The 25182-nt window shown below is 38.1% G+C and overlaps 1 long non-coding RNA gene across 1 annotated transcript in view; it reads left to right on the forward strand.

The window, feature by feature from the left end:
- The window catches only part of LOC307175766, a 158762-nt gene extending 133677 nt beyond the window's left edge, over nt 1–25085 (forward strand). Inside the window, exon 3 of the long non-coding RNA XR_013824474.1 lies at nt 24426–25085. This is a non-coding gene — a long non-coding RNA (uncharacterized lncRNA). The remainder of the gene's footprint in view (nt 1–24425) is intronic.
- Nucleotides 25086–25182: the final 97 nt, after the last annotated feature.

Consider the following 25182-nt stretch of genomic DNA (forward strand, 5'->3'; position numbering starts at 1 on the left):
TTCCCTTTTCTGTACGTCCTCACCAACATTTGTTCTTTGCGCTCCTTTTTTTTTTTTTTTGCGCTCCTTTTGATGATAGCCATTCTGACTGGTTTGAATTGATATCTCATGTGGTTTTGATTTTCATTTTCCTGATGACTGGTGATGTTGAACATCTTTTCATGTGCTTCTTGGCCATCAGGCATCAGTTTTCAAGATCTCCAAGTTATGAATTTAAGTGATAAAAATAGCAGTAAAAAGTGGTGGGAAGGAATGCTGACTAGGGAAGTAAAATAATGTTCTGAGTTTTCCACATGCTAGGCTCCGTATATTGGTATATACCATTCATTTGAAGTGTGACACAGGTGCAAAAGAGGCATGAGAAATATAGATTTGGAGTGAGTGAAAACACCCAGACTTATCTAATCATCTTTGAAGACTTAGAAACAGAATTTTCTGGCCAGCCTCAGTTAAGTGATAGAAAGTTGAAGAGAAGCCAACAGTGGAAAAAGAAGCAGAGTAATCAGAGGAAAACAGCATAGTGAAAAGAAGATTGGATTTTGAGTTACTCCTGATTCTGCCATTTCCTAATTGCTTGACTTTGGGCAGTTCTCTTAGGCTATCAGTAGGAAGTTTTCTTCTAAGTCCATGGAGTTGGACATGATGAACTTTAGTTCTTTTAGGGCATGAAGATTTGATGTTCCCAGTTAGAAAGTGTGGGAGAGTTTCAAGAATAACATATTGGTTAAAATTGTCATATACAGACATTCCATCCATCCCCTCCCCACACCCTTGCCTTTGCCACCCCACTTCAAAATTCGAGTACACAAAAGAAACACTGATGATCGTGTCACTGAAAGTAACTTCATAACAAATAATATGGGATGCTCCATCAGAATTTAATGAAATAATTAAGTTTTATAGTCTGGCAAATTTTGCTTCTCTCATCTCCTTCCCAAGTTTAAAGTGCATAAGTCACAGATGGGCAGACGTAACATTCCAAATGCAAAAATAAATAAGGAAACCATGTTTTCTACATACAGGGTACTGTCCACTTGGAGATATAGCAGAAAGTCATAGGTGGCAGGCACTTTGACATAATAGTACCTTTGAGAACTTAAAATAATATCTCTTTTGACTATAGAGGATTTCATTTTCATATGAATGGATTTGATTTTGCTGGACTATCTCTGTATGCGGGAGTTTTCCAGATCTAAGTGCCTTGGGTTTTTTTCCCTTTTTCAAAATGAAATTCAAGGGCCTAGTGTGTAAACATGATATTGAATCTACCTACTTCCAAACGCTAGGGCTCTAACACATTAATCCAATTCCCTTACCAAAGAAAAGAAACTCAAACGTAGCTAAAATAGTGTTTCATGGAAAAATGAAATTGTTCTCAGCTAAATGAAAAAAAATTTTGTTAGCAGCCAGTTTAACAATGCATTAATAAGTTCTTAGGAGCCATTTCGTCTTAATTTTTCATGGAAGGATAATTTTTTAATTTAGTTACTTTTTTATTTGGGAAGAGAAATTTGACTTTGGTTTCTCTGTTTAGTAAAAGAATCTTGCTAATTAAAACAAACATTTCCCTCAAACTTGTAGATATTAAATGGTTTTATTTATTTTTTTAGGAGACAAGAATCCTATTTTTGAGACAATAAAAATTAAACTTAACAAATTCTTCTTTAAAACATTATCTTAAAAGTATAACCGTTGGTACTTGAATCTGTATAAAAATATTACTTGTTAAGGTTATTATTATATGCTTTGGAGTCAGAGATTCAAATCCTGGCGCCATAACTTTCAAGGTGGGTGACGTAGGGGAATGTACTTAAATTCTCATGGCCTCATTTTCCTTGTATATAAAATTAAAAAAAATAGCATCTATCTCATTGGCTTGTTTTGAGAATTGAGAGAATACATGTATGCAGTTGGCATAAAAAAGTACCACTCTAGTGCTACTCTCATGACTGTTATTGTTATGATCTTAAGTAAGCAGAAAATTAATTAGGAACATTATAAAACCCAGAGAGTCAAAGCTCAAAACAATCTCTTCAAGCTAAACTGAACAGACACTGGACACAATAGTTTTGTTTTTTTCTTATATCTGGAACGGTCACACGTGAGTAAATGTTTCACATTTAGATTCCTTATTATAGTTGTCATTATACTTTTGTGAATTTCTAGAGAACATTTGAAAAGATGCATCATATATCTGGGATAGAGAAACAAGGGTAGTTGCATAATTGGTTGGAGAATGTTTTAATAAGAAAAATATTTAAGAATATTTACCTGTTCTTTTGTTTATTTATATACCTATTTATGTCTAGCCTCATTCTAAAAATAATGTGAGGTAGTAATTAGAAGATTAAAATTTGGCTAGTTAAACTTAACCATTGGAAATAGAAATAAGATGTTGCGACAAAAAAAGGCTAGGATAGGGAAACTATATATTAGATATCTAAACACGAAGAGTTCTAATTCACTTAGGATGATATGTTGAATTACTCTATGGAAAAGCAAAACTTAAAATCTGAAGAAGGATCTATGTTAACAAAGATCTCTTAACTTTGTAGCTGTAAAGTTTAATTTGGAACAAGACATAATTTTCCTGGGAACCAAGGAAATTTAGCAAAATACCTCGCTATAAACTATACAACAGCAAAGACCCTCAGATAACTGAGATATCAATGCGATAAATGTTTCTGATAAACAAGTTTTCCTTACCAGATGAATAAAAACAGATCTAACAAGAAGGAGAACTTAGTTGTACACTTAGTAAAGATTCTTTGTCATCTTTAACTGTGACCAGATGGTACTATTTTTAAAAAACAACCGACCAACAAGGATGAGGGATCTTATGTGCCTTAAAAATGCTTGTGAGATTCTTGGCATACTGACCTAAGGTACAGTTGGCCCTCTGTACCCGAGCGTTCCAAATCTGTGGATTCAACCAACCTCAGTTGGAAAATATTGGAAAAAAATTCCAGAAAGTTCCAAAGAGCAAAATCTGAATTTGTCACATGCTGGCAACTATTTACATTGCGTTTGCGTCGCACTTACGGGACTTCCCTGGTGGTCCAGTGGTTAAGACTCCATGCTTCCACTGCAGGAGGCACAGGTTCTTATCCCTGGTGGGGGACGTACGATCCGGCTTGCAGCACAGCAATTTTTTAAAAAACTGAAAAAAAAATACATTGTATTTACGACTATATACATATCATTTACATTGTATCAGGTATTAGAAGTAATCTAGAGATGATTTAAAGTATAAGGGACGATGTGCTAGGCTATATGGAAATACTAGCGATTTTATATAAGGGACTTGCGCATCTTCAGAGTTTGGTGTTTGTGGGGATCCTGGAACCAATTCCTCATGGATACAGAGAAACAACTGTACGTGCTTTTGCAGAAGACACTGTTGGAGGTTCTGGGGAATGCCAAGATGAAAAAAAATAATCAATTTTAGAGTTGTTGGAAACAACAGCAAAATAGGAACAATCAGTGTGGTAAGTGCTACAAAACTGAAGCAGTTACAGGCAGCTGTCACACACATGCACACACACATACACACACAGACACACAAGTGCATATACGTACAATAAATTATATAGGTTCTGACTCTGACTTCCTTTGCGAATTTCAGGTAAGACAAAGAATTTCACATCTCAGTACTTTCAGTCAATTACTGTCCTACATATAGCTGTTAATATTAGCAGAATAATTTGTGAGGAGCATCTTTTTAAATACAAAGCTAAGCAATTAATTCTTTATGTGGTGATTACAGATGACTTCTCTCTCTGGGAAGATTTCTTAGTATTTCCTAAGATTTTCTAGCTGGAATTCACAGGGCAGGTTTTCTACTTTAGTTGAAAACACTGTTCCTCAACCTAATTTGTTGTTATTCCTCATCACTAAGCTAGTGTGTGGTTGGGAAATTAAAATCAATTAAACTGTTTATTAATTATTATAATATGCCAAGCACTATTTTTTTTGAAGTTTATTTTATTTATTTTTTATACAGCACATTCTTATTAATCATCCATTTTATACATATCAGTGTATACATGTCAGTCCCAATCTCCCAATTCATCACACCACCCACTCCCCTGCCACTTTCCCCCCTTGGTGTCCATACATTTGTTCTCTACATCTGTGCCAAGCACTATTAAAACAATTTTCACGTTGTCCTAACCTAAGCCTACTCCATGGTTTCCCAACTGTCTTCCATGGTCAAGTCAACTGGTAAACATCCTCTATAACCTACCTCTCCAGCCCCGAAGATGTGCAATGCACATTAAAATATTAAATGCTTTTATAAATATTTATTTAAAAAACTGGTTTAACTTGGGGTTTCCCAAGCTTAATAAAGAAACAACTTTCAAAGACTATTAATATATTATTGGACTCTGGGCTTTTGTGGAATAGAATCTGGATACTCTTACTAAAGAAAACAGTGCAAAAATAGCTATCCTCCAAAGTCAAATATAAATGACCTTTGGAAAACATGCCATTCTATAATATGGGCGCTCCTGCCCTTCATGGTTGCAATTAATCAAATTGAAAGAAGCATATTCCAGTAGAAATAGTAATGTAGCTTCAGACCAAGGAGCAGGTATCTGTGTTACCAGGAGGCTGAGCGAACCCTACCAACGGCAAGTTCTTTGAGGGATTTTGTAAAGGAGAAGGAATGTCTATCCACGAGGTGGTTTGCCATGCTTGGTCCTGAGGGAACAATTTATTGTTCAAATTGACACAGTTTTCAGAGCGAGGGAACACTATTACTAATTGCACAGACCCAGGACTGCCCTGTGCAAAGCGCAGCCACGCTTCTCTCTGTACCTGTGGGCTGCACAGAAGGACCACTGCTTTCTGGGCCCCTCAGGCAATGAAAAGGGTCAAAAGTGCTCCTGTTCTTTAGTTCCATGAGTTTGTTAATGAAAGAAAAATCAAAGAATAAACTATGGAAAGATCATTTATAATTGCATGCCTCTTCTCAGTTTACTAATCTAGTTTCCAAAGAGAATTCTTCGATACGGTGACAACTTTTTCAGATGAAGAATATGAAAGAGGCATGAAAACAGGGAAGTGAAAAGATGAACAACTAATGGAATAATAAAACAGAGGTTTTTATTTTTAAAATAAATTTATTTATTTACTTTTGGCTGCGTTGGGTCTTCGTTGCTGTGCGTGGGTTTTCTCTAGTTGCGGTGAGCGGTGGCTACTCTTCGTTGCGGTGCGCGGGCTTCTCATTGTGGTGGCTTCTCTTGTTGCAGAGCATGGGCTCTAGGTGCATGGGCTTCAGTAGTTGTGGCTCGTGGGCTCTAGAGTGCAGGCTCAGTAGTTGTAGCACACAGGCTTCGTTGCTCCGCGGCATGTGGCATCTTCCTGGACCAGGTCTCGAACTTGTGACCCCTGTGTTGGCAGGTGGATTCTCAACCACTGTGCCAACCCAAAACAGAGGTTAAAAAAAATTTTTTTTTAAATTGAAGTACAGTTGATTTTCAATGTTATACTAATTTCTGCTCTACAGCAAAGTGATTCAGTTATACATGTATATATACATTCTTTTTACATATTCTTTTCCATTATGGTTTATCACAGGATATTGAATATAGTTCCCTGTGCTATACAGTAGGCCCTTGTTGTTTATCCATCCTGTATATAATAGTTTGCATCTGCTAATCCCAAACTCCCAATCCATCCCTCCCCCACCTCCATTCCCTCTTGGCAACCACAAGTCTGTTCTCTATGTCTGTGAGTCTGTTTCTGTTTAGTAGATAAGTTCATTTATAAAAGAGAGGTTTTAAAGTTGATTTTAAAATGCAAAAGAAAGCCAGGAGCCAAAGATGCTGGGAGCTCCCAAGTTAAAGGATGACTTGGGTTTTCTACATGTGGTATCACAATATGGCAGAAAGTGTGCAGACTGGGAAACGCAGAAGCTAGGCTTGAATCCTATTAGTTGTACTGCTTTAGCTAGATCCCTTCTTCAAATCTCTATTTTCTTCTCTGCGACATAGAGCCTTGATACCTCACAGGGTTGTTGTGAGGACTGAATAAGGCAATGTATGTGGAAGTGCATTGAGAATCACATAGGCGCTACATCCATACTTATCACTTTATCTAACATTTTACACTAAGTAATGACACCACCACCTCTGAGGATTCCCTAGTGGCCCTTCTAGATTACCTACTTTTATGAGGCAAGCAAGGAAGTTGAGAGTAAGTATCCCACCAAGTTCTACATCTCTGCTCCTGGTTATCCCCAGAGAGGAGCTTTTTAAAAGTTTTCTGTGCCTAGGGGCTTGAAACAATCTCTAAAAACTAGGCTTTAACAAGGAAGCAAAACAAAGAGAACAGTTCCCTGGGCAGACACTAAACTGATAAATAGGCTGTGTGTACAGGACAGCCACAATCTAGATGGCGAGCATCGTGTTTTCATTCCAGACGAGAGCTCCAGTCAGAGGACTCAGCGTGGTCCTGTTAGAAGGCACTCCACTCTCGACGACATTAATGTGTCAATTCCTTGCTAAAACTTGGGCTTGTTGTGTAGAGTAAACCAGAGATTGTCTATAATGACTGCCTTAAATAGCTTGAAAAACAATATCAACGACTTAAAAAACGAAGAAGCAAGCACAGTTTAATATATGAGCTTAAATTAACTGATTTTAAACATGTTGGCCTTTCCTGTAACATGTGTGTCTAACGGATATCTCCTCCCCCACTCCACCCCTTCCGAAACTTTCTGCTCCGCCCACCGCTTCCTCACCAAGACAAAGAAGCTTTGCATTAACTTCATTTATTTTGATCATTTTCCACTTAACTTTTGTGATTTTCCAGATCCTGGCAGGTATTCTAAAGCTTGTATTTGTCATCTTCCTGTTTGATTTGCATCTCGATATAGGATGAGAGTGAGTGTGATGAGTGAGGATGAAGTTATTTTCTTTAACTTCTTTTCATGACTCTGGAAGGAAGGAGTAGCATATAGTGGTCATAGTGTGGGAACAAAAATAAAGAGTATGAAAGGGTCGTTTTGGCTTGAGATACTGGTAAATACTTCCAAAATGTAATATCTTTTTTTTTTTAAAATTTCATTACTACCAGCTATGCAAGTTCTGTAGGACAGACTCTTTGCAATCATTGTGTGTAAATACCCTAGGGCTAGTTCTCCCAAAATGTTAGCAAAATCTCTTCTTTGCCTCAGTTTTAGTTCTCTACCAGCCTCTGGCACTATGCCCTGAGATCCCCAAAGAGAACAAATTTTTTTTTTTAAGATCTTAGGATTACCGTGTAATAAAAGAAGACCAAAGCAAGGAAATCTCAAAGTGATTAAATTCTACTGATGGAATGTGAGACATTGTGGAATTGGGATTTTTAAAAAACTGGATTGCTTCACATCACATCACATAGGTAAACACTTACTCTGCCTACACATAGGTTGAGATTTGACATTTCACAACACAAAACATATGGTGTAACCTTTACGTTTAAGGAGTTGACATTGGCCAACACTGGGAAATGTACTTGGCCCCAAGTTTAGGGTTAGAGGTTGAAAAATGAATGAGGCATAGTCTCTGTCTTCCGTGGATCAAAATCTAATTAAACAGTAACATGAGACTATAAAAATGTTCTAAATGATTGCCGTAGAAACTATATTCTACAGAGGGGAAGGCAAGAAACATTTAGTGAAGGTCCAGCTTGTGTTATATGCTGCAGTGTGTCGTCTTGCAAAACACCAAAAACTACAACATAAGTATGATATGTATGTGCTGTCCTTAATTCTTATTTGAAATAAGATATTTAAGACTGAGTGAGGTTCAATTATTCAATTTGAGTTTTATGGCACACTCATGAATGACTTAGGTTCAATTAAGAAAATCCATAATCTTTGGACAAAACGATGTTTCAAGAGAGAAGAGTTGGGCTTTCAGAAAACTTTTGAAGGAAATAAAATACTGCTTACTGCTTTCAAAATCTTTAATCTGGTTCCAGACATCTAAACGTTGTCCATGCAAATGCTTAAATGACTGCATTTATAGTCAATAACTAGGCTTAATTATTGTGAGGGGAAAAACTTGCTTTAAAAATTCAAATCCAAATTTTTAATCCATATTTCCACAATACTTGATAAGGATTAACGTGTGGTCCTTTTGTATAGCAAATGTAATATTGAATGTGACAATATTGAAAAACAATTTCATAAATACCATAGCTAATTAATTAGCAATGTCCAAATATTTAAAGTTATAAATCAAGTTGTTAATCTGTTAAGTAAAGTATATTCTAGCTTTCTACCTTAACAAATAGGACTTAATATAACAAAATAAAATATATGTGTGATGTTACATTATTAATATGAAATTTGGCAAAATGATGACAATTTATTCTTGTACTTGACTAAATGTTCTGTTGATGGGCTAGTGGTAGTTGGATAAGTGATCAAATAAAAACATACACAATTCAAAAATTATTAAAACTTAATGCATAATTCATTTCTGAGCAAAATCACTGATTTATGTTATTTTTGCTCAAACTACGAAATTTCCTTATGCAAGAATCTATTGCATTTGAGTTATCAGAGAGGAAGAATTTGACAAATTAATTAATTTGTCCTTTTTCTTACCTAAAAGTTTCTACCTCTCAAATCTTGCCCACACTCTAAGTCAAGGTTATCTCTGACACCATCAGAAACCCAACATAGAAAACTTCATGGCATTTGGACAGAGTCATCTTTTGTTTAGTAGACAGAGGGCAAGAGATATAGAGATAAGCTTGGCAGTATTAGTCACAGGAGGGTATGGTCAGAGGCACAGACGATGCTGGGCTGGAGCCAGCTCACATGGGCTTGAGAGAATCCATTAACGGCATCCTTCCCAGTTCTGGGGTCAATGACGTCACATTGGGAGTCTGAAACCCACGATGGGTGGGAGTATTTACACCTTGAAGATCAGCACATACTACAAATCAGGTTCCCCCTACCACCGTGAGCTGGTTCTTAAACATCATACAGCACTGGTTATGGGTGCTCTGAGCACTGGTTTGTGAGTGACAGAGATGTGCATGTGCCCGTTAATAAATTTATTCTGTGCGTAAGTTTGGGATATACAGAGCCCTCTAAAATACTCCTACTTCTCTTGCTTGGGTCTAATGGCAACACTGATTTTATTAGGTTGTTCTTCTCCTTGAAGCTGTCATTTTCTATAATTTTCTAAACCAAAAAATAATCTTAGAGAGATCCTGATTTTTTTCCCCTCAGAGGAGACTGTACGTTTTACCCATTTGATACTCATCCTATAACTAAATAAAGCTATGAAGTTTTGAGTTTGGGCACCACATTGTGACATAAGTATCTCTTTTCTTAGTCTAAATTGATATAATGCTCTTAATCTGTTTCTTCTTTTCCTCATTACTAGAGCAGATTTTATGTTATAAGCATTGATCCAATTAAGAAAATGAAATCTTTCTGGATAAAAAAAATAAGGAAGTTGTGTGTTTGTTTATGTGTGTGTGTGTGTGTGTGTATGTGTGTGTGTGTGTGTGTGTATGTATGTCACTAAAGTGGCTTAATTGTTTACCTCTTAGAAAGATGGACTTTAAACTTGAAAAAAAATCTTGATTAGTGAAAAGAAAGATGTCAATAAAATGATGGAACATTGTAGGAAAAATAGGACTGGTCAGGTTAATTTTGTTAAATTACACTAAGGTGTAATTTAAAAATGAAAAAGTTCACCATATAATTCTTGTTCTAGGTAATATAAAAAAGACAAAATAGCTTGGGTTGCCAGGAATTCAGCATGGTAATTAAGAAGCTGATATACAAAGCAGAGAAGGAATTCATGTAACTACCCAACACAAAGCAGATCTTCCAATGTAGAATTATTTCCATCTTGGTCTTTACATGATAAGTATGCTTAGACCAGAGCCCTGTCAACTCTTATAACATACTCAACTATTCATCTATTTCCCTCCAAGACAAATAGATTAGTAATTCATACTTGGGCTTTATGAGAACAGTATCATAAAAATATCCTGCCATCTGTTGACTATCAAAGCCAGATACTGTATCTTTTCCTCTTAGAATGATTTCAACTTGGTTGATTAAATATGTTTAATATATTGTAGGGTTTACATTTATAAATTAATTTAGTTCAGAATGCTTTTCTGCGCCTATTTTTGTTTATAAAAATAAGCTTGGATAAAATTATGCTTTATAGTTAAAAATTGGATAGGAAGTGAGTGTTTTACAAAATTCCTGTCTTAACAGCTTTAATGAGTTGCTTATAAATTTTTCTTTTGTGAATAATGTACATATTAAGATGTATTCTTTTCCCTGAGTCTAGTCCTCTATCTAAATGTTGAATAGTTTTCAGACTTTATGATTCCGGAGTATTCATATCTCTCCCCATCACCCATCCTTCTTTCCTTCCTTATACCACTTTCAGTCTCCATGGGCATTGCCTCTGTCAGCTTCCTTCTACACAGCTACCACCTCACCCCATATAAAACATTGGACTTAAGTGCAAGATTTTTTTCTTATTTTCTTTTATGCATCCTAAGGTTTTCATGTAAAATGTCTATTCCTCCACCATATAATTTATCATTTTCCAAACTTCAGTTCTCTTTTTGGAATTATCACCAGTAGAAGTAACTTGCAATTCTAGCAATTTACATATATGGGAACATAACTTCTGGTGAATGTCAAAAAAATGTGAAGAAGTAAATTAATGTACTCTGGTATTTTACAAAGAAGGAATTTTTAAACACATGCATGTTCTTTCTCTTCTTTGTGCACACAGTGTTAATTTTGTGTAAAACTCACTTATATATGACCACTTCTTTGAAGCTTCTCTCACGCCCTTCTACTTCCCTACTCTATTCATGAGCTATCTTTGCGTTGTGTAGATGTTATTATGATGGCAGCTATCTCTTGCATAATAATAACAGTAACAATAATGATTATTGTTATTATTATTTTACTTGTCTTTTCTCCTAATAGACTCTAGGATTCTTGAAATCAAAATCTATGTACTAGTCATCTTTATATTTCTAATCTTTAACCTAATGAAGAATATAGATAAGATGATCAATGAATATTGGTGAAATCTTAAGTAAAGGCATGTCTCATTAAGGTAGTGAATGAGACTATTTTATATTACCTGGCAATTTTCAAGATGGATTAAATTCTCATGATTACAAAGGGCACATAAATAGGAAGAGATCACTTTGAATTAGTTGATGATAAATACTCTTGTTTAAAAACACCATTCAGAAGCTAGCTGATTGAAAAATAGTAGTTGCCCCGTCATAAATAAACCAACATTTTGTACTGCATTTACTATTGGTGACTCCTATCTAAAACAGTGGCTACAGAAAACATCAATTTTGGAAAAGCTACAAAAAAGAGAAATGGAGAATTAGGAGAGACTGGACAAAATTCTAAAAACCCACCCTCCACACAGGATAGTTTTATACTCAGAAATTACCTAAGAGGGACTGCAATCATATTTTTACAGATGTTAATGTGTTCCTATACCCAGGAGTAATAGATTAGTGCAGATAATGGCTCTTGTCTTCTCAGGTTTAGCTCTGTACTCTGCTTTGCTTGGCTTTCCTCCTCTTTCAAAAGGAAGACTGCTCACAGCAGGAGAATTTGATGCTAAGAAGCTGACAACACGTGCTTGTCTTTCAGTGGAATTCTGTTCCATTAAAAATAAACCAGGGCTTCATCCTCATTATAATTCTCCACGTGGGCCATAGACCACAGGTACAATCCCATATTCATCTTTAGTCTTGGTGAGACAGTGTCATTGTAATTTATGGAAAGATTCAGGAGATTCTTTCTTGCCTGCTAAATTTATTCTAACTGGATAAATCAACTTTTTATATCATTAAACTCACTTTCTTGTTTGATGAGCAACCAGAAATCTAAAATGATTTAATAACTGATACAGGGTTGTAGAGATGACACTGATGTCGGTGCTCTTTCTATTACATCAAGTTGACTAGGTCATGTAAACTTTTATTTCTCTTTAAGCACTGAGATAGGCTGGATCCTTTGGAATGTAGTGTCTAAATTTAGAAATTATTTCTATTATGACTGATATTTTTCTTTACCTGTGTAGACAGAACAATGGCCGCCCAAAGATGTCCACACCCTAATCCTTAGAATCTGTAAGTATGTTGCCTTACATGGCAGTAGGAACCTTGCAGATGGAATGAAAGTTAAGGACCTTAAGATACAGGGATAACCTGGTGCCTCCAATATAATTGGAAGGGCCTTTAAAAGTGGAAGAGGAGGGCAGAACAGTAAGTCAGAGATGAGATGGAAGAAGTGGAAAGTGACATTTGAAGCCCCAGAAGGATACTGTTGGTGGCTCTGAAGATTGGGGGGAATCCATGAGCCAAGGTATGCAGGTGGCCTTGAGAAGCCAGAAAAGGCAAGGAAACAGATTTTCCCCTAACACTTCCAGAAGGAGCACAGCTCTGCTGACATCTGAGCCCACAAACTTCTGACCACTAAGTCTGTGGCAATTTGCTACTGTAGCAACAGAAAATGAATACAGCTGACCCTTGAGCAATGTAGAGGTTAGGGGCATGGACCCCCGTGCAGTCCACATATAGCTTATAGTTGGTCCTCCATATCTGAGGTTCCATGTCCAGAGATTCAACCAACCTTGCATTGTGTAGTACATATTTACTGAAAAAAATCTGCGTATAAGTGGACCTGAACAGTTCAACCCCGTGTTGTTCAAGGCTCGACTGTACATCCTCTTCTCAATTCCCTTCATCTCCTCAGTCTCCTAATGGCCATCATCTCCATCACCATCACCATCACCATCACCATCACCATCACCATCACAGCTGTTTTTTATTGAGTGCCTGTTATGTGGGAGGCCCTGGGCTTAGTGTTTCATATCAATTGTCTCTGATCCTTACCACAATCCTAACAGGTAGTTAACTCCTCTTGACAAGTGAGGTGATTAAGTGCTAGAAAGTCAAACAACTTGTCCTACGCCACACAGGTAATAAGTATAGGAACCTAGAGAGCTATCTCGGGATGAAAAATTATTTCAACTTTATAGGGAGGCAAAAACTATAATACTGTACTGTTTATTTCTGATATAATTTCTTCATGAGGGGATTAGGAGAAAAAAGATTAGGAGAAACCTTTCGAATTGATCCAACATGTTCGCAAGTGATGATCAGCAGGGTTTAGCGGTAGCAAAAGAGGAAATACATATTTATAAATAAGAAATTAAAAAAATATTTTAGCCATAGGTGTCTAAATTAGCATAGTATTTTGAGTTATCTTATTCCATTAAAGTATGCAATGTTGTACACATTCCACCTACAAGCCTAGACGTTATTAAGATTATTTTATATGATTTTGAAAGAAACTTCTGCTGCTTAGATGACTGAGGAGATTTTCTAATCTCTTCATTAACTAATCTATAATTAAGTTCAAATTAGCTAAGGACTCTGTGGGTTTACATCATCTGAATTAGTTGGCTGAAGTTGTGTTTCTAGTCTCAGTGTGTTGAAATGATTAAAAATATGCTGGGATTAGATGCTTACTAAATGCCATTTGCTGGTGGTTCTAAAGCTGCAGGTTGCAGGAAGGTCTGGAAACTGAGTGAACATGTGGTACCACATTAGGGCACTGGGGTGAGGTGCCAGGAGGAATTCAAGAATGTATGGCCCTCTAGAGCCCTCGAGCCACAACTACTGAAGCCCGCACACCCTAGAGCTTGTGCGCCACAACTACTGAGCTCGTATGCTGCAACTACTGACGCCCACGTGCCTAGGGCCCGTGTTCCGCAACAAGAGACGCCACCACAATGAGAAGCCTGCGCACCGCAATGAAGAGTAGCCCCGCTCACTGCAACCAGAGAAAGCCGGTGTGCAGCAACGAAGACCCAAGGCAGACAAAACTAATTCATTAATTAATTAAAAAAAAAAGAACGCACGGCAGTGTTAGTGGAGGTTCGAAAGGGTACATGGTGAACATCCTAGAAGGTCAGGGAACCTAGAAAAAGAGAAAAAAAAAAGGCAGGAAAAAAGGCTCAGAAAAAACCAAAACTCAGGGAGAGACTGATAGAACAAACCTAGAAAAAAGATAAAAAGAACACTGGAAATTTTTTTAATTTAATTTTTATTTTATATTGGAGTCTAGTTGATCTACAATGTTGTGTTAGTTTCAGGTGTACAGCAAAGTGATTCAATTTTACATATATCCATTCTTTTTCAGATCCTTTTCCCATATAGGTAACTACAGAATATTGAATAGAGTTCCCTGTGCTATACAGTAGTCCTTGTTGATTATCTATTCTACATATAGTAATGTGTATATGTTAATCCCCAACTCCCAATTTATCCCTCCCCCACCATTTCCTCTTTGACAACTATAAGTTTGTTTTGAAGTTTGTGAGTCTGTTTCTGTTTTGTAAATAGGTTCATTTGTATTATTTTTTTTTAGATTCCACATATAAGTGATATCATATAATATTGGTCTTTCTCTGTCTGACTTACTTCACTTAGTATGATAATTTCTAGGTCCATCCATGTTGCTGCAAGTGGCATTATTTCATTCTTTTTTATGGCTGAGTAATATTCCGTTGTATATATGTGCCACATCTTCTTTATCCATTCTTCTGTTGATGGACATTTAGGTTGCTTCCATGTCTTGGCTAATGTAAGTAGTGCTGCAGTGAACATTGGGGTGCATGTATCCTTTCGGATTATGGTTTTCTCTGGATATATGCCCAGGAATGGGATTGCTGGATCATAGGGTAGTTCTATTTTTAGTTTTTTAAACTAAACCTTCATACTGTTCTCCATTGTGTCTGTATCAATTTACATTCCCACTAACAGTGCAAGAGGGTTCCCTTTTCTCAACACCCTCTCCAGCATTTAATGTTTGTTGACTTTTTGATGATGGCCATTCTGACTGGTGTGAGGTGATACCTCATTATAGCTTTGATTTACATTTCTCTAATAATTAGCAATGTTGAGCATATTTTCATGTACTTTTTGGCCATCTGTATGTCTTCTTTGGAGAAATGTCTATTTAGATCTTCTGCTCATTTTTTGATTAGGTTGTTTTTTTGATATAGAGCTGCATGACCTGTTTGTGTATTTTGGTGGTTAATCCCTTGTCGGTTGCTTAGTTGCAAATATTTTCCCCCACTATGTGGGTTGTCTTTTCATTTTGTTTATGGTTTCCTTTGCTGTGCCGAAGCTTTTTTTTTTTTTGCGTTACATGGGCCTCTCACTGTTGTGGCCTCTCCCGCTGTGGAGCACAGGCTCCGGACGTGCAGGCTCAGCAGCCATGGCTCACGGGCCTAGCCGCTCCGCGGCATGTGGGATCTTCCCGGACCGGGGCAGGAACCCGCGTCCCCTGCATCGGCAGGCGGACTCTCAACCACTGCACCACCAGGGAAGCCCTGCCAAAGCTTTTAAGTTTAATTAGGTCCCATTTGTTTATTTTTGTTTTTATTTTCATTACTCTAGGAAGTGGATCCAAAAAGACATTGCTGCGATTTATGTCGAAGAGTGTTCTGCCTATGTTTGCTTCTAAGAGTTTTAGAGTAGGTCTTTAATCCATTTTGGGTTTATTTTTGTGTATGGTGTTAGATTTCATTCTTTTACGTGTAGCTATCCAGTTTCCCAAGCACCACCTATTGAAGAGACTAAGACTGGAAATATTTAAAACAGAAGTGTTAGGAAGGGTGCCTGTAACTTAAAAGAGAGACAAGTTTGATGTTTTAGGGTGTGAAGTTTAGGATTAGTTAAGTTAAAAACCAAAGAGATTTAGATTATTATTATTTTTACACCCTACCCCATTTTTTAAGTGTTCAGTCCTTACCTCATGTGAAAATATCAAGCCAATAGCTCACTCTCGTTTATTGAGCACTAAGTATGTGTCAGAAAGGCTTAATTTCTTGGTCATTAGTTCACACCATTAGTCAACAAAAGAGCTGGGATTTGGTTCTAATTATTTCTGACATCCAAGTTCATTCATTTTAAACCACTATGTTGTAATTTTGAAGACACGTAGAATGTATATTTATCTTCAGTTAGGATGATTAAAGGCTCACTTATGCCCTAAAATCCTGAGTCTAGGTCTGTGAAGAATTAAGGAAGAAAGGGATTACAGGGTCATTGTCCTACCTCTTGGGCAAAGATGCATAAGGTTCATGGTCAGGACTCCTCAGAGATCCAGACATCATCTTGTCTCTCAACATCTACATGAAATGAAGAAGGAGAGTAGGGTGGAGGAGACTGAGAATTGCCACAAATATCCATGCTTTCATTTTTCTTTAGTAATAGAACATCCAGTAATAGAACATCCAGTTCTATTACATCCAATGTAATAGAACATTCAGTGCTGTTCTGGATGTAAAATGCATTTTAGTATTTGTAGCCTCCCTTGCAGCTACGTATGATTATGTTCTAGCCAATGAAATAAAAAAGGGAAGTGTGTGGAACTTCTAAGAAGGCTCTTAAAGAGAACTGGATCATTAGGAGGCATACCATTTTGGTCCTTCTGCCATTTCTTTTTCCTGCTGCCTGGAGCAGATGGGATGATTGGAGCTCTAGCAGCCGTTTTGTTCCATGAGGTGAGCTTGTGGATGAAAGCCAGCATTAATTAGGATGGTGAAGCAAAATGATGACTCCTTGGTTATACCAGGACTTTCTACCACTGGACTTGAGAGAAATAAAATCTGATGATCTTTGAGACAGTGCTCTTTTGGGTTTTCTAATATACTTAAGGTGATATAGTCCCAATTGATAACAAGAGCTATACGAATCTGAGCTCTCATAGAAGCAGACATCAAGACAGGATTGGACATGTAAGAGAGTTATTGGGGCGGAAGGTCAGTGAAGGAACAAAAGGGGAGGGGGCCAGGGGTGGTGAGGAGAGCACCGAAAAGAGAGGGAAGAAGGGGGGTGGGGAGTAGGGTACAGCCAGAATCTCAGTCTGCAGGGCAGGTTTTGGCCAGGACAAAGCTGCCCATTTGAGGTGCCCTGCATCTCCCAGGCAGGGATCTGCAGGGTGTCCCGGTCTTTGGCTTGGAGCAGTGAGTGCAATTGTGGATGATTCAGAGCACAGAAACTGGGCATTCGTCATCACATGTCCCACAGCAGAACTGGCTGAGGTGCATTTTCTTGGCCAAAAAACAAATTTTGTTTATGTCTGTTTCTGTGTAGACTCCTCTGCCTCAAAAATATTCTCAGAGATAGCCATGGTGGCAAACTGTCCAAAAGCATTTTAATTAGGACAAAACCAAAAACGATGTCATCGGTGACATCTTTTTTCTAGCGTCCCTCAATGGTTGCGGTACCTGTCATAGGCTAAATCCATTTCAGAGGGGAGAGTAACAAAGCACACTTTTGTGATTTCTCCCAGTTTGGAAAATAAATGAGATCTGAGAATTCAACATCGGTGAGGCCACAGCCAGCCCAGGCTGGCTTGGGGAAGCTTGAGTCTGGGTGGTGGAGGCTGCTGGTCTCACTCTTGCTGCATTGAAGTCCGCCCGGTGCCACGACTCAGAGCCACCACTCAAAGCAACACACTGCCAGAAACGTCAGGCCCATGAATGCATTACAAAGGCTATAAATGGAAAATGTGCCTTTCCTATTGACTTGCTTATATAAATAGCTTAGAGATGTTTTCCAAGTGCAAATCCCTAACACTTAAAAAATTTTACTTCACCCAGTGGGAAGAAAATACTCATTAAAGGAACCACAAACCTCAGCTTCTTGGCAGGAATTTTCAGCTCATTACATGGTAATTAATACTAATCTATATGCTAAAAAGTAAAAAAAAAAAAAAAAAAAAAAGCCTTTTTTCTTTGTTCCAGTTTTTATTACTGCTGCTCTGCCAGACAGCCAATAAAGATAAAACAGAATCCTTCCTTTTTTTAAGAGGCTATAATGCAAATGAAAGTTTTCAGGCTTGAGGGAAGAGATCTTTACATTTCTAGGTTCTCGATGATAAAAAGTTATTGTTATTTTTTAAATTACAAACATGGCTACAATACATTACAACAGCTCTAGACACCACAACCAGTAAAAATAATGCAAAAGTGCTAGGAATCTCAAAGCTCTTTAAACCCACTTTTTAGATATGGCTTTTTTTCTGGATTAGATTACGTAACCATGGGATCTGACTGAGATTATATTTCATATCCTCTATGGTATCAGATACACATGGCTCGTTATGGAATTTAAAAGCATAGTCTCTGATGATTATTGCAAACTAAACCATCCAGAATAAGTGAGAGACGAATAGCCAGTTTCTTAAAAGTGTGAAATACGGAATGTTTTTGCCTGTATTCCTGCCATTATGTTTTTTGGAAAAATTGGATATATCTTTCATTTTCATATAATCTCAGGGAATAATACTGGTGATGACTATGGTGATAAATAAGGAAATGATTAAGAAAGTAAACAAAATATAATGATAGATAGGAGGAGGACTGGTTGGGAAGGAAATAAACACCAAGAACATATTATAAATAAGGTGCTGGATGTGGGCATTGCATTTACTGTGAATTTAAATGACGTAAATTTGAAATGATATGATATACATATTAAATTTCCACTTTATGCAAAATTGAAATGATGCAAGTTCTCCCAAATTAAAAATTCTTCAAAATATTGTATATTTACAAAAGTTAAGGGGTTGGTAAAATGTATTTATGCTACTGACACCTTGTCTGGAAACAAAGATACCTGTCATTCTTTGTTAAGATTACTTTGGTCATTATGGTAGTTTTGAGTTATGCCAACTCTTCAGAAATCTGTCTCCTTCATGCATTGTGAGGGCCATCCACTGAGTTTCAGGGAGGCCAATTAGAAACACACATCAGTCAATGCCGCTGAAGGTCTCCCAGTCCAGTGAGGGAGATAGAGAAGTAGATAGATGAGTGAAACAAGGTGAGATGTGGAATGACTGAGGCATGAACAGAATGCTTCCAAGGCCCAGAGAAAAGATACCTGACCCAACTTTAAAGGCAGGTAAGACATTCAAAAAGCAACTGTCACCTGAGTTGATTCACCTAGAAAAGTGGAATTTCTCCTGGCGAATAATTTGAGTGGATGTTGAGGCGACTGTAGGAGGAAAAGCAAATTCAGATTCGAGAGAACAGAATATGCAAAGGTATGCAGAGAAAGAAGCATTGTAGTCGTCAGTCCAGAACACAGTAGGCAGTGGGTCTGGAGAGGTGATTGGCAGTCATATCATCCAGGGCTGTGCTAAGGAATGTGGACAAAATGGAGCTACGAATACTCACTTTATAGGCTTTGAGTAGCAGAACGACCCAGCCAAATTTCTATTTTATAGGAATCATTCCGAAAGTAATATGGAAGATGATTGGGGGGATGCAGAGCAGGGGCAATATAAGACGTGATGAAGTTCAAAGCTAAGGCAGAAGAGGAGAGAAAGAAAAAAAATGATGAAATTGGGTGACCTTTACGCAAAAAATGAGTATGTTTTGACAGCTAATTAGTTTGGGCTTGGGGTAGAAATCACTGGGGATGAAGATAAAGGTGTGGAGTTATGGGTGAATATGGGCAGAATCAGCAGAACTTAGAGGCCAGTTGGATACGGATGCCGAGGGGCAGGGAGGGATTATTGACCCAGTAAGTGTTGGGCTGGAGTAGTGTGCAGTAAAGGATGAATTCACCAGATCTGAATTGTTCAAACTCTGCGTGTTCTAAAGAAAAGTTTGGCCCTTGCCTATCCCCTGGGAGATAACCTCTAAGCCCTCGGACTATCTTGACTGTTAAGAACATCTTTGTTTACCTGAAGCTTTGGGCCATGCTAGATAGTTTATGGTAACAGCCTGATTTATGGTGGGAGCCTTGGGGTGTGTAGTACATCAGCTTGAGCTCTGGAGGGAACAGACGCTAAGTAACTAAGGTCAGCTATGTGGGCACTCAGCCTATGTGACCAGCCTACAAAAATCGTGGACAGAAATGCTCGGGAGCCTCCCTGGTGGGTAATACCTTATGTGTATTGTCACACAACATCACCAAGAGAATTAAGTGCTGTGTGTTAAGACTTCCCTGGTAAAGACCAGTTGGAAGCTCATGCCTGGTCTCTCCTGGTCTCTGCTCTGTGTGTCTTTTACCTTCGAGGATTTTCATCCATATTCTTTCACTACTTTAAACTACAATAAACAGTGAGCATAACAGCTTTTCCAACTTCTATGAGTCTCTCTCTCGCATCACTGAAGCTGAGGGTGGTCCTTGGGACCTCTGAAAACAAGTAATCAATTGAGTAAATCGTGGCACCATTTATGGAGCTAGGGAATACATGAGGAGAAGAAGATTTGGAGTAAAAGATGAGTTTATTTTGAATACGTTGAGTTAAAGTGCTTGAGGAACATGCAGGTGGAAATGCCCAGTAAGAATTATATATAAACGTGGATGGAGGAGAGAGGACTAAATCAGGGCTAGGAATCTGGGGACCATAACTAGAGATGCTATTTAAATCCGTGGGTAAGGATGAGATTACGCTGGGAATTTAAAAAAAAAAAGGAGTTACAAGAAGAATTTTGGAAAACTCTGATCTTTAAGGGAAAGAGAAGACACCATCTAAGAACCAGAAAGAAATTGAGAAATCAGCAGTATCTCAAAAACCAACAGTAAAGAATATTCCAAGCAGGAGATTCGTCTTTTTGGTATAACAATGTCAAAAGTCACAGAAAGACCAAGTAATACTGGGAGTTAAGTGCATCACCTGGATTTTATTTTACTTATTTATGTTTTAAACATTCTTTTCAAAATATTCTTTTCCATAATGATTTATCCCAGGAGATTGGATAGAGTTCCCTGTGCTATACCATAGGACCTCATCATTTATCCATTCTAAATGTAGTAGTTTGCATCTACCGACTCCAAATTCCCACTCCATCCCTCTCCCTCCCCCACTCCCCCTTGGCAACCACAAGTCTGATCTCTGTGTCTGTGAGTCTGTTTCTGATTTATAGATAGGTTCATTTGTGTCATATTTTAGATTCCACATATAAGTGATATCATATGGTATTTGTCTTTCTCTTTCTGACTTACTTCACTTAGTATGATCATCTCTAGTTGCATCCGTGTTGCAGCAAATGGCATTATTTTTTATGGCTGAATAGTATTCCATTGTAGTAGTTTACACTTAACAGATGAAATTGATGCTCAAAATGATATGGTGATTTGGCAAAAGTCACACAGAGAGTGGCAGAGGGTATCTTAGAATTTAGGTCTGGGTGACAGCCTACATTGTTCCTACTAAATCCTACTACTGGCCAGTCTCATGAGAGAGAGAGATCTCTCAAGACCATATCTGAGTCTCACTTATTCTTCCTGAGTCACTGTGAGCCTGTGTTCTGCATGAAGCATTCTCTAACCGTGCCAACACTCTCTGCTTCCTCCCTCACCTTCATTTCCTGTATCAGACACACTCCTGCACATCTACTTTGGATGGAGGCATGCTGTCTCCCACAGGGAGATTGTAAGTTGTCAAAGGCAGAGGATTACGTTTCAAAGTATATCTGAACAAAGCTATGAGTTATGGCATGATTTCTAACTTCCTATCCTTGTGATGTTGCTTTAGATATAAAAAGGTGAATCTTACCCCAGGGGATGTATATTCTGTAAAGGAAAGAAGAATCAGTCTGCAGAGGTTTTATCATGCATCCAACCCGTAGATTATGATAACTTTTTTTTTTTTTTGCCTTGCAGACGTAAGTAGGAATTGTATAGCTAGACAACAAAACTGGTAAGGAAATGAACCGGGAGTGAAAACTTCACCTCTTTCCTCTTGTGGGGGAAGTGGAGCCTAAAGGGTGGTGAGGGGTTTGTAGGAGGTTAATTTGAAGGACGTTCATAGGATAATCAAGGTAGACACTGAACAAAGTAGTAGATTAAGATTTAAAAAGATGGTGGTAAAATTATAAATGTCACCTGTGAGATAAGTAGAAAAAATTGGTTACTAGGAAATAAGAAGTTATTTTTCCTTGTTAATTTTCTTTATTGCTGGGGACCCCGAGTGTTTGCAGTCTGAGCTGGTGACGCCTCTCACATTTGTAATGAAGGCACTTGTTCAGAAGTGGTTCCTAGGATTAAAAATATTCCCTGTTCTTTGCGGTACGCGGGCTTCTCACTGCTGTGGCCTCTCCCGTTGCGGAGCACAGGCTCCGGACGCGCAGGCTCAGCGGTCCTGGCTCACGGGCCCAGCCACTCCGCGGCATGTGGGATCTTCCCGCACCGGGGCACGAACCCGTGTCCCCTGCAACGACAGGCAGACTCTCAACCACTGCGCCACCAGGGAAGCCCTCCCTGTAGGGAAGCCCTCCCTGTTCTTGCTGTCCCATTCTTTTTCACTTCCCTCAGACTGAGTTTTGAAGTTCTGAATGCATCCAGAGAAAATGAGGAGGTGGAGTTTTTATTCACAAAATGTTACCTGCTGATTAAATGTTTATGTATTTTCTGTCCTAGCGATCACTTTTATTAAATCCCTATCTTGTAAGTGCCTACAGTGTGATGGTGGGTGTAGTGTTCATGGGTGAAACATGACCACTCAGCTAAGTACTTCTTTCCAGTGGTGTTGAGAAGGAATAGGAACCGTTTCTGAAATTAGTGACCTGGCTTCAGTGAAATCATGATTTATAGTCTCAAATATGAGAAGTTGATATTAATGAATACTGATCCATTCAAGGTATCTTCTCTCCTCAAAAGATATTTATAAGCGACTTGGGCAAAACATGACGGCATTTGAATGCATTACAATAGAAATTCAGAAATCCTCTGCCATTTCTTATGCAAATACTTTAGTAAGTTACAACTGAATCATGAATGATGTAGTCAGACTTCCCAGAAGTGGGAGTTCCTATCCCTGAAAATGATTTATTGGGATGAATTGTAGCATTACCAATTTTCCTGTGATTTTAGGAGATAAATTAGGATTGAAGCTTCCCAAAAGATATTAAAATAATTTTAATTCTTTTAATTCATTTAGTAGCAGAGTAAAATTGATGTAACCAAAATCACTTTCAAGTTTTTGGAGCATTTCTAGAGAAAATTTCTTTTTGAAGTTTATTCATAAAAATGAAGTAGAATATGATATAATGCAATGAAAAATGAATATTTAAAGATAATAGTTTTTCACCAAGATCTTATTGCTTAGTGAAACTGGCAAGCCATAAAAACTTTTCTGAGTAAAAATTTTAAGCAAATTGTAAACTCTTAGAGTTATTTACTCTAATCATCTTACCTTACAGATGAAGAAACTTTGAGGTCCCAAGGCTAAGAAATTTAACCCGGATCATGTAGCAAAGTTCCTGGATAACTAGGGACCTCAATTCCCAGACTAGAGGTCTTTCAGTTGATTAATTTAAGCCTCCATGTTCCTCAGAAAATTGAGAATTCTTCCCGACTTGAAAGGCTCTGTTTTCCCGTCACCCCAGAGTAGCTCTTTTACTAAGGCTGGCAAAAGTATTTAGCTGCTTGGAGCACCTGTGAAACATGGTGTGAACTTTAATCTTTAAACACCAGGTTTCCCTGGGAAAGAATAAAAAGTGAGCTAGCCTTCTACATTAGTCCTCTGTAGTTGTGCGTATAAATTTTATTCCATGATAGTGGGTAAAAGATATGTCATCTTACCTTTAAATAAATCAAATTTAATTTGTTACAAGCCCCCATCCTCTTGGGCTGGCAAGAAATTAAATATCAGTCATTACTGGGATACTTCCCCAGCAGTCAGGGTCAAGTGAAGGTTTCAACCATCCTAAGCTGAAAGTTCCCTTAATTTGGAACGTATGGAAGTTCCCTTAATTTGCAACCCTCCACCCTCACTTGCCCTCCCCCTCCTTGGTCTTTGAGAAGCCCTATACAGTAAGTCCCCTACATATGAACCTTCAAATTGTGAACTTGCAAAGATGCGAACGTGCATTCCATCAGCGTCAGGTGTGAGTGAAATTGCAGCTTGCCCTTGTCTCCTACTGCTCACAATCCTTCAGCTCTACCGTCTCCCACCTCCTCTCCCCCCTCCACTCAGTAATTCTTCTTGCTCCATCACTCGATGCCAGCCCCTGTGTGCCAGCTGTTGTACTGTACTACTGTACTTTTCAAGGTACTGTACTGTAAGATTAAAAATGTTCATTTTTTGTTTTTTGTTTTTTTTAGGTTTTGTGTGTGTGTGTGTGTGTGTGTGTGTGTGTGTGTGTGTGTAGGCGTCCTGAATTCCCAAACTGTTTAAGGGTCAATTTGTACTTACAATAAAACTTCTGCAGAATATTCAGATGATATTAGGAATAGATGTTCCTACAGTGTCATTATTCTAAGGAGAATCTAGGTCTAATACAAGGAAAAAGAGGGGGCATTTATATATTTTTTTATAAATTATTATTATTTTTGTGTGTGTGTGTGTGTGTGTTTTTTTTTTTTTGCAGTACGCGGGCCTCTCACTGCTGCAGTCTCTCCCGCTGCGAAGCACAGGCTCCGGACACACAGGCCCAGCGGCCGTGGCTCACGGGCCCAGCTGCTCCGCGGCATGTAAGATCCTCGCGGACCGGGGCACAAACCCGTGTCCCCTGCATCGGCAGGCAGACTCTCAACCACTGCGCCACCAGGTAAGCTATAAATTATTATTTTTGAAGTATACAGAAAACCAGCCTTTTAAACTCAGTTCTCCATTCGCTACATGATTTTAATGGCCTTTTCCCCCCACCCCCGTTTATCATATTTTATTTAGAAAGTGATGGTAGCTAACTCATGATTATTTTTTGTTTTTTTATGTATTATTTGTGTGAAAAGTATTATAAACCTATAGTAAACCTATAGTAGAGTACTATATATAGCCGATTGTTTTAGTTGGGTACCTAGGCTAACTTTGTTGGATTTATGAACAAATTGGACTTACGAATGTGCACTCCGAATGGAACTTGTTCGTATGTAGGGGACTTCCTGTATTGGGCTGGTTTGGAGAGCAAAGACCTTGAACTTCAACCCCATTACTTGATAATAGCCTTAGCGGGTTGAATGGTGACCACCAAAACGATATGTCTGTGTCCTAACACTCCAACCCTGTGAGTGTGACCTTACTTGGAAAAAAGGATCTTTACAAGTATCATTCGGTGAAGGATCTTGGGATGAGAACATCCTGTCCCTAAATTCAATGACAGTTTCCTTAGAAAAAGAGGGGAGGAC

Source organism: Stenella coeruleoalba (genome assembly GCF_951394435.1).
Source record: "Stenella coeruleoalba genome assembly, chromosome: 17".
Taxonomy (NCBI): domain Eukaryota; kingdom Metazoa; phylum Chordata; class Mammalia; order Artiodactyla; family Delphinidae; genus Stenella; species Stenella coeruleoalba.